The sequence below is a fragment of the Pocillopora damicornis genome, chromosome 4, assembly GCF_964200805.1.
Source record: "Pocillopora damicornis chromosome 4, jaPocDami1.2, whole genome shotgun sequence".
In the NCBI taxonomy this organism is placed as follows: domain Eukaryota; kingdom Metazoa; phylum Cnidaria; class Anthozoa; order Scleractinia; family Pocilloporidae; genus Pocillopora; species Pocillopora damicornis.
In genome coordinates this window covers 12,794,168-12,804,511 of record NC_142673.1, presented here as the reverse complement: position 1 = coordinate 12,804,511, position 10,344 = coordinate 12,794,168, and the positions used below count along the sequence as shown (strand labels likewise).

At 37.6% G+C, this 10,344-nt stretch overlaps 1 pseudogene; it reads left to right on the top strand.

The window, feature by feature from the left end:
• Window positions 1-8,617: 8,617 nt before the first annotated feature.
• Window positions 8,618-10,344, top strand: LOC149046851 (glycosylated lysosomal membrane protein-like; annotated as a pseudogene).

Genomic DNA, 10,344 nt, shown 5'->3' with positions numbered 1-10,344 from the left:
TGTTCCCGACAAGATCCTCCAAAGAGTTCGAGGAGAAAATTGGCTGCTCAAAAACCTTTGGATATTTCTCGACAAGTTATCACTTGACCTAGGGATTTCCTTTCGTTTTTCATCGCTTATTTCATCCTTACAAAGAGCAACAGCTCGGTAAAAACAATTTTCATCTCCACTGACGATGACTTCTCTCCTTTCAGGAGTTATATTTTCAGACATCGTAATATGTTTACTTTAATACGTTAAGTATAAAAACAGGCTGCACATACAAAAATACAACTGAAAAGACTTTGGTGAGTTATTTCTTTGCGATTTATAGCTAATTTCGTAAGATGTCGAGACCATTACGCGATGACGATTTCACAATAGACCTTACGCAGTGAGAGAAGTTAATCGGCACATTTTATAAGATATTTCGTGGTAACGCTAACAAATACTTACTCTTTCCTCGTATCAACATTATCTTAATCCAATTATGATTAAACTTTGGCGAAAAAGCGTTGATCTCTCTCCAAAATCGCGTTTTTGGCCGTCGAAACAACATTTCGCCGCATATTTCCTTCTAAGAATGTGCAATGTTTGCCCCGTGGCGATCCCAGGAATCTTTGCGCAAACACAAGGATCCGTGCTGACAACTCGTTCATTGCATTATCATAAACGCCCAAAAATTCAATTTTACACAAAGCTAAGCTCTTAGCATGTTCGTAGCTAGACTAGGCTGTCATGTAATTTTTCTGCATTCCCGCCTAAATTTGTAGATGGGTTAGACCCCGCATAAAAGTTCAGCCAAACTCGTCAGAAATATTCGAAACAGGTGATTGCAAAGAAACGAATATCAAAAAATTTGGTGATAGCTTTCGCCTTTTCTATTTCCCCCCCTCATTCTCTGGCGTAAAATTCAGTTATAACCATTAGAAGAGACGCTAGTCACGACTATCGGATATGGCACAATAGATTAAAAAAGTTTGTTCTTGAGGATAATGGCAGTAGACTTGTGACCGAGCATCAGAGTAGTTTTAACTCCTGGCTTCTCTTATACCTCAAATCCCTGAAAAACACCATTCTATGGCTTTTCTTGCAAGTTTACGATAAAGGGAATCGCTGTATTATTGATAAAAATCCAATACCACCGATTAGAGACTTCCAACCTTTTCGAACGATTTTTGGTGATACGCTGGAAAATGCATTTAAAGGTAATTTCAACTCATTTGAAAAGAGAACTTAACTCTAAAACACAATTAATTTCTCAATATTTGTAATCATTTGACCTGGTTGTAAATAGTATCTCAGGAGAGTATTTTGTTTCAACTTTTGAAGCCAAAAATTCAGTGTCAACTCGAAGTTTCACCGGTTGAATTTGTCTCAAATTCCTAATTGTACGTTGTCCTAAGCATGTTCTCTCAACTCAAACTCGATTTTATATCATTCAACTTAAAGTTTGACGGATGCGTTAATAGAGACTTTGGCTTTTAACGCAAAGCGTATTATAATTTTTCTGATTTGATATATAAAAATCGATTACTCCTCTAAAGTGCCATCAGACCATCAGAGGGAAGTGTATGTAGCATGTGCAGACCACACGTTCTCTGTTACGCGCTGGCTAAAAATGAAATCTAAACGTTACAAATAAATATTAGCTGTATAAAATGAAAACCAATTCGAAATTATCGCATTATTATTTGATCAGTTTTCTATAAGCCGAAATTTGAATGACATAATTTTCCTTATCTAGGAAAATTAGTTATCCTAGTTATACTTTTTAAGAACGAAAACTCTCGTCAAGGGACTCGAAGGGGAAGACTTGCCGGTATAAAATTTCTGTCGATTCTTTTTTGGCTTTGTTGATTCGTTTTTTTTTTGTTTTTTTTTCTAATATTCTTAAAGGATAACTCGTCAAGTCATCAGCGCGAGCAAATATAGACTTCATTCAAACTGACAAATTGCGTGTTCATTTCTAGACAGGGGCTGTGAACATCTGTAAAATGGCATCATTAATGAACAGCTTGTAATACACAGGAGAATAATTTAGAATTAGTTAGTACTTTTCTTTTCTTTGTGCATTAAAGCTTTGATCAGAATGGGCTGTTATCGATGAAATTTGTTTCAGGACTCATATCTTAACTGATTCAGCAAACATATTTTTGGGTTTTGTTTCATCGAGACATTTCAGGTTAGGTAATTAAGTAGCAAAATAAAAAGAAAACTGGACCCCCATCGAGTCTAAACGTAGGAAATTTTTTTCTTTCTTTTTTAAGAACGCTTTTATGACCTGTGCTTTGAAAAAAGTCCTTTTCCTGAGGTTTCTTAATCGTTTTTTGCATTGCACACGAAAACGCCATTCGCACTTAGGGAAAGCGATGAAATTATAAAATAATATTCTTGGGCGTTTCAAACTCACTTAACATGTAACTGGCCTAATCAGAATTCCAGCGGCACTTAATTTAGGGCCGGATCGCACTTGAAACGAATTTAAGTATTCTATTTTTTGCAGGAAAAACAAGGACAGAAATTACACTAATTTCCAAATTTGGCGGCGGTCGCATCAAACTAATTTTCTGGGATCAAAATGTCACTTCTGGACGGCTCTGTCAATCACAAAACAATCTCGCTAAAACGAACTAAAAGAGAAAACAGGAAATCCTTCACAGATCACAACTAAAGAATTAATCAGATTTTTGCGCCTTTCGCGTTTATGTTGAATTTTTCTTTTGGTGTTAGTAACACAAAGTAGCGTTTTAAGTATGTTGGTGCAGTATCAGCAGTTCTTTTGGCGATAGCGTTGACTTTTAGAAGTCGCACCTTTTAGTTAAATAGGGTAATTCTATTCACACATGACTTTCATAATATGGCCTTTGAATAGTTCAAAACTAAAATTGCTTGTTTTTCTAAATTAAAAGTCTTTGAGGCAGGACTTTGGCTCCTGTGAAGATCACTTGCAAGATTTTAACAATTCGCAAAAATTTGGCAAGTTTCTTTAGACTGGCAGTAGCACTTATTCGACGATAATTGTTGACGGAATTGTAACTCTTAAAAAACAAAATAAGCTCTAGGATTAGGGATTAGGTAGAATTTTAAAGCATGACAACTAACTTCTACAAAATTTTTTTTTTATTGTAGATGATTTTACTCTGACTGCTAAGGTTTCCTTGAGTTGTGATTCAAACTGCCTCTTTAGATTCACCACCTTAAATTTATTGGAGCCTGTCATAATAGAGGGGTCTATATCCATCTATCTACTTTTATGAAAATGCCTAAGTTAAATACCTTGTCATCCTTCCGCGACATGATATCTTGTTCTGAAAGCGAAACAGACATTCGCCAACTGTTTCTACATAATGTACATTGATATGTTAAACAGTAATCTACGTCATTTATAATATCTTCGATATCTTTTGTCAAGTACTTGATGAATAATTATTATTATTATAACATCTTGCACTTGTTAGAGTCTTGTTATCTTCATTTCAACTATTAGAGATATCCTGTGCATGACCTCCGAATTTGCGAATGATGTTACTGAGCGAACTGTGACCGCCACGAATAAACAGCTTCTTAATTCTTAGATTATGACCATTTTCAAACCATGAGGAAAAGGTACTCACACCCATTTTTTTTTTTCTTTTAGAAAAATTTGCTTACTTTCGCCCCGTGCCCTCGCTACATTTTTATGGCTACTGCCTCTTATGGAGGCGAAGCTACGACGTTGTCCTTTTGAGTGAGTGAATGTAACAATAGAATACGAACAACCTCTTCGTTCACAACGAAGTCTGCTGAGTTTTACCCGATATTCCTCGCTCTTGGCTTTTGTTTGTTTCGGAACATCTTCGGTCGCTCAACGATTAGTGACAATTTCTTCGAATTGCTTCGAATTTTACACGAAATATCAGCATGTGATCACACTTTTTTTCGGTGCTACTTATTGTTTGTCTCGTGATGTACTACAGAAGACCACAAACATCTCGCAATCATTTCAGAAGGGCGCTTGAACAAAACAAGCTTTACCTAGCAGAAATGTCTTAAAAGGAGTGATCGGCGCATCATGAAAATTTAGAGGAAATTTTTTCTGCAAAGAGGGCATTTTACCGTTTGAATCAGATGTAATAATTTTCAGTTCTAACGGTGACTCTATAATAGATGATAAACATCTCAGAATAATTTCACAAAGGCGTCTTCGGCACGCAATTGAAAAAATACTTTTTCCTTGCAGAAATATCGAAGTCAGTTTGATCTGGACATCGTGGAAACTTTGAAGAAAATTTTGACTTATGCGAAAAGCGATCATTTTAACATTTCAATCAGCGACAAATTCTCAAAAGAACCGCTAAATTTGCGAATCGAGCAAGGTCCGAAATACGATACGTTAAGTTGAGGGTGTGAATGGAGTTAACCGACTAGCGACAAAGGGCGTAAAAAATTACCGACTACCGACGAAACGGGGAAAAATTACCGACTAGCGACAAATAAATTCTAACCGACAACCGACATGGTCAGACGTGATAGAGATGTTTGTATTCAGAAAGAACAGCATTTTGATGATTTCTAGCCCAGAAAATCTTCTTCACCCGACGTAACCACATTAATTCCAAATTTAGCCGAATTATAGAATTTCTTGTCTTCAAATTACTTTAAATCCACGGGATCCTTCTTTTCGGTGAGCAGCGTGGGCTCATTTCTAGAACAGCGGCTCGTAATCGGGCTGACAAGACGCCCTGCTGTCTCATTTCAAGAACAGCGGATCACAATCGAGCCGACGAGACGCCCTGCTGTTGTCTTTTTATTGCTCGTTGTTTGTTCATGAGGTCGGGTCATGACTGGGATTGCTAAAGTCATCGTAAGTTTTTTTCGAAAAGGTGAAGAAGTCGCCATCGAACGTCATCGAAGCAGGGTCCCTGTAGACAAAGAAGCTCATAGAGGAGTATTTGAACTAAAAAAACATCTTACGGAGTTTTTAGGACTAAAGGAGCAGGCACATCAATATGGAATTGGCGGATTTTCGTTAGTTATTTCGCCTGGCGAAATCGCCTGCGGGCAAATGCGAAAATTTTGCAATTGTGACGGATGAGCAATGGCAGCTTGAACTTCCAAATTTAATATCGGATGAAAGTAGCAGTGAGCTCAACGGTAAGTGTGGAACGCGTGCAGCGGAGTTTGATGAATCACTTTAGTTCTGTAGTTAAATATTAAGCTCAAATATTAACGTGGTTAAACTCTAGTTCCACCGTTTTTTGTTTGTTGTTGTTTTGTGGAGCGGAATGTTTTTTTTTTTTCTTTTTCACCGTCCATTTGAATGCGAAAATTGAGAAGAAAAATCTCTACAAAGAAGTAGCGAGTAAATCAGTTTATAAGCTTCTTTCTGATTAATTGGTGAATGAACAACAGTGTAGCTTAACATATTAAAGACCCCGTTTATTTATACACACCCTTAAATTTATTCGTTTCTGAAAACCAGACGTTCAAATAATATTCAATTCTCTCCTCGAGGGAAGCTACGCACGAGAGATTTCGCTCGATGTGCATCTTGACGAGCATTTGCTGATAAGAACTGTGTAAGTTTCTCAAAAGCCTACTAAAGAGAAAACTTAAAACACACGGTATTTAATATTTTAGTACACATTATCCAAGAGGTCACAAACTGGACCGGAAAGCCAGTAGTGTTGCTGAAGGCGCCGGCTACATCTGATAAAAGCAAGCAGAAGTCAAAGAACGACACTGAGAAGAAAGGTAACGAGTCAAAAGTGAGAAGGAAACGGAAATCACGAGAAGAAGCAAAAGAAGATGAAAATCTGGCAAAGAGGATCATGACTGAAGGAGGTGACATCGAGAGAAACGAAAGGCAACAAGGAGACCTTCAAAAGTTTCAGGATGGTAGGGCTGAATTAGCACTTGTAGTTCGTTTACCTGATTTTCAAAAGTCATAAATTTCGCTACTTTGGAAATTCTGCGGTATTCCTTGTTTATAAACACTGCCTTGTTTATACAACGAAAAACGCTCACTTGGTGCGTTCGCTATGTAAAGATAGTTTCTTTTAAATTCCGGCTAAAAACTGTATTATTATCACTTTGATGGGCATTGTGGCGCATTTTGCGTGCTAAAATAAAGAATTTGCCGGGCTAAAATGTATTTTTAAAAATAAACAAAGACAACCAATGTTCGCGCCGTCTTCTTGTAGCGTTGGTAAAAGAAACCGTGGAGCTATTTTTAAAGCCCAAATCATGGCTGAAAACACAGAAAACAACAAGTTGAGCGAGACGTCTGCAACCAATGGTCCACAGGGAACTGTATCACAGAAGACGCAAGTATCTGTGTCTTTGCATAGAAAGGCTATACAAGAACGTGATGGACATTAACCCCCAATTTGTAGATGATTTGCTGCTCGAAACGTTGCTCACAACAGTAGTGGAAAATTTGCACGCTGTTTCGCACCTTAAACACGAGACATTTACGGTACTTACATATGCCCAGGATTTTGGAACAATTTGCAAGGAATCTCTGAAGCGCACATCTAGATGGGCAGCAAAGTACTACACGCATGACAAATCCTACTATCCGGTACCTCAATCCGCCATGCCCCTTTCTGCTATAGCTACGATGACACCTTTGCCAAGTGAGGACATAACACCAGGGATGGAAGGACAGATCAAAGAGTGGCTAGAGAGTTACAGACCAGTACGCCAACGGACGGTTAGGAGTGAGAACACAAAAGATAAGGCTGGGGCCTTGCCGCCAGCTGTCTACGCCGTTCACCACACCGACGAGTCTGACAGGAAACAAATTCACATCTATAATAAAAGCTTTGGTGAATTTTATCGGTATACTAGATTTGCAAACAAAAGTGGGGTAGATGAGCACGTTGCTAAATTAAAAAACAGCGTTAACGAGGTTTAAGTGAAAACAAATAATGAATTATTACAAGTATTACACTTCGTCTAGAGTTTAAAGTCTTAAAACTGGGCAAATTGCATAATAAATGTGAATAATTAACGTGTATTTTTAATTATTAACTGAGATTTACCGACAACCGACAAAGGTCAAAAATCTTAACCGACAACCTACAAAGTAATGAAATTTTAACCGACAACCGACATTTTGACCCCCCCATTCAGACCCTCTAAGTTCAACAGGGTGACGCCATTGGATGGAATGGCGGAATAGCGGACTATTATACAGCGCGGAATGCCTTGTTGTAGTAAACAAGAGTCTCACAAAAATGGAATTGCAATAAAATGAGAAAATGATTTATAATTAACAGGAAAATCAATATTAAAAGTAGGCTAGTTTAATTATTATTGGAGCCTAGGATAGACCGACAGAGAAACAGTGAGGTTCTTGAATTAGCCCCTTAGGGTTATCATTACTATTACTTTTGTTACCCTCATCATTATTATTATTGTTATTATTAGTATGACCATTTGTTACCATTTAATAAGTGGTTGAGCGTCAATTATTCACTATATTCTTGAATCATCTTTCTCTTGTGGAACAGGGATCTTATAAGTATGTGGGAGGCGACAGGTTTTCTGTTTTGCCTGTGAGACAAATCTTCTGCAACGCTACCTTCCAGCGTCATCATACAATCCCTGGTTCTTTTCGATGCTTTAAAAAATTGTGCCATATCGGTAGCCATATGCAGTCTCAACTGCCTATTTTTGTGTTATTTTCTTTACAAAAATAAAACTGATTGCGAGTAGAGTGGTATGTTGCGCGCATCAATCACATCGCCGCATTTGGGTGTGTATCTCGCACCAATCAGATTGCCGCATTAGAGTATGTATCTAGCACCAATCATATCAGCATTTGGATATCTTACACCAATCACAGCGTTTGGGTATTGTTTTCTTGTAAATGTTGTCATACAATTAGGGGGCCGTGCACTTAAGATGACGTTAACCAGAAATTTTGTGCTCATTTGATTAGTGTATGGTTGTCGCCTTCGCGAGAGCCTCGTCGATTAAGGTCGAGATATATCGGGATATGAAAGGCTCGCATTTGACCCTTTTGTACCATTTTTAAGTCAAAACGTGCTTTTTCCGCTCCTTTACTCCCAACTCACATGCCAAATAACTTATACTTCATTACGTACCATGAAAACAACGTTCAAAGTCCAATAAGAACATACCCAATCATTGTACATGAGCATTAGGTAATTTTCATGTGCTTGAATTGCATTCCATCAATGAAATTCCATTTTGCCAAATTGGGCTTCGCTTCATCACGAATCATTTCCTTGCAAACAACCCGCATTTGATCACGTATTCTAAACGCACACTCCAACCCCACTGAAAAACTTTCATACGGAACTTAAAGCTACTGATGGCGAATTTCCTTTTTACGCAATTCTTCCGCGTTTTGACTTTTTCTACGAATAAAATTGGCTTTTAGCTACCTTGAACTTAATCCAATCACGTGTTAATTCCTTGTAATCAAGCTGCAATATATCTTTGGCTAGGCTCTTTTAGAGATACAACAGAGTTTCAGTTTGCTTTTCGTAGTAAAATAACGTGGAATTATATTTTCAGGCAACTAACTGTAGACGAATAAGGAACGGCAGTAGTAAGCGTAGTCTCTTTCGCAACCGTTATTTGGTCTCATCACGTAACGCGCTCTCTTTCCAACGTGGAATAGATGGCGTTGTGTGACGAACGAAACAACTGCTCCGAAGGAGACAACAGTAAGCGTGGCACCGATGCATTTTACTTTTTCTTAGAAGTACAGAGGCATTAGAGACAATTAATAGACCACAAAATACCCGTGTGAGTTCAGATAAATTAGGTTTTTTCTTTTTCTTAAGGTGAAGTAATGCGATATTTCCGTCCGTTTGAAATAATTTTCTTTTTCTGTTCCAAAAATGAAAATATTAGTTACACAAAGTGCCCCATCTTAACCCGCCCAGCTAAAAATAAAATAACTCTTGCATGCTACGCATACCTATGTTTAAAATTTCTATTCGTGTCACCCCAGTCCCACCCCCGACAATTTCCCAAGTCTTTCTCCAGACATGGTCGGTGGGTAAAGAACCTTCTTCGAAATTTGGAAAGCTCAGTAGATTGCAGTCGAAGTCCGTGAAGAAAAGCCGAGTGAGGTAAAATTCGCTCCTACCAATTGTTTAGTCATGTGTTTCTTTTTCCCTCACCATTTTCTGTCTTTTAGCTCACTGAAGAGCAGAAACTGGCGCTGACAAGTTTCCGAGGAAGAAACCAGTCGCCACTGATAAAAATTTTCTTTGTAAATAAGTGACAAGAATTGGTAGTGAGGTCTACCTGACAAGTTTGAGTCTTCCCATTACATGTTTTCTTGATAATGTCTGACTATTTAAGAGAGAATTTTAAGGGTAATCATCTCTGGGAGTTAAATGGTAATTTTAAGTGAGATTTCCAAGAAAAGTTGATGCTTACTAACAGCACAAAGAAATTCAAAATTCTAAAATTTAGGAAGTGGATAATGTTTTGCAATCAACCTCATTCCATATTTTGAATATTCCATAGAATTTCTGTTTATTGCAGATTACCATTAAAAGCATACCATGTCCAATGAATATAACAGAGTGCAGTAACAAGTTAAATTATTCATGTTATCGCCGAGAGCACAGATAAACAGAATTTCATGCACTATCTCTGGTCTGTCTTTGGTTCTCCAACCATAATTGCAGCTTAATTTGACTGCAGTACAGATGTTAATGTATCAATTGATTGGAACCAGGTCTTTAATAACAAATCCTCAGAGGGAATTACATTTACACAAACAAGTCTTCGCATCACAGCACCTGTTATTCCAGCTATTTATGAATTTCAGGATAAAAAAGATGAGCTGTTTTACACTGGGGAAAATGCTGTGAACACTAATTTGAACACTATTGTTAACCACTTTTTATATTTGTTTCTACAGTGCAATGCATCAACAATCAAGGACAGAGAGTCAATATTGCCACATCAACAATTCTCTAGCAATTCTATAGTTTTTACATTGACACTCGATAACACCAAGGGCATACTCGATTTATATTTGAATTGGTCTCATTTTCCAAGGATGACAGTTCCACTTGTGTTACAGCTCAAAAATCTCTTTATGATGAGCACACTCCAGCTGTTTTTAAAACCATTGTCATCAACAGTTCATCATACAGTGCGTGGTAACCTGTAGCCTACCTGAAAGAGTCAAGGAAACTAAGTAACCAAGTTCCTTCTTTTTCATATTTTGGCAATCGGCATCGGTTTATCAATAAACAGTGTCAAACTCTCCCATCATCATCCTCTACAGAAGACTTCATCAGCATAGTTTCACATCTGAAGGGGAACTTCATATCAAGTCAAATGAATATTTCCTTTGGACAACAAAAAGATGGCTGGCACTAA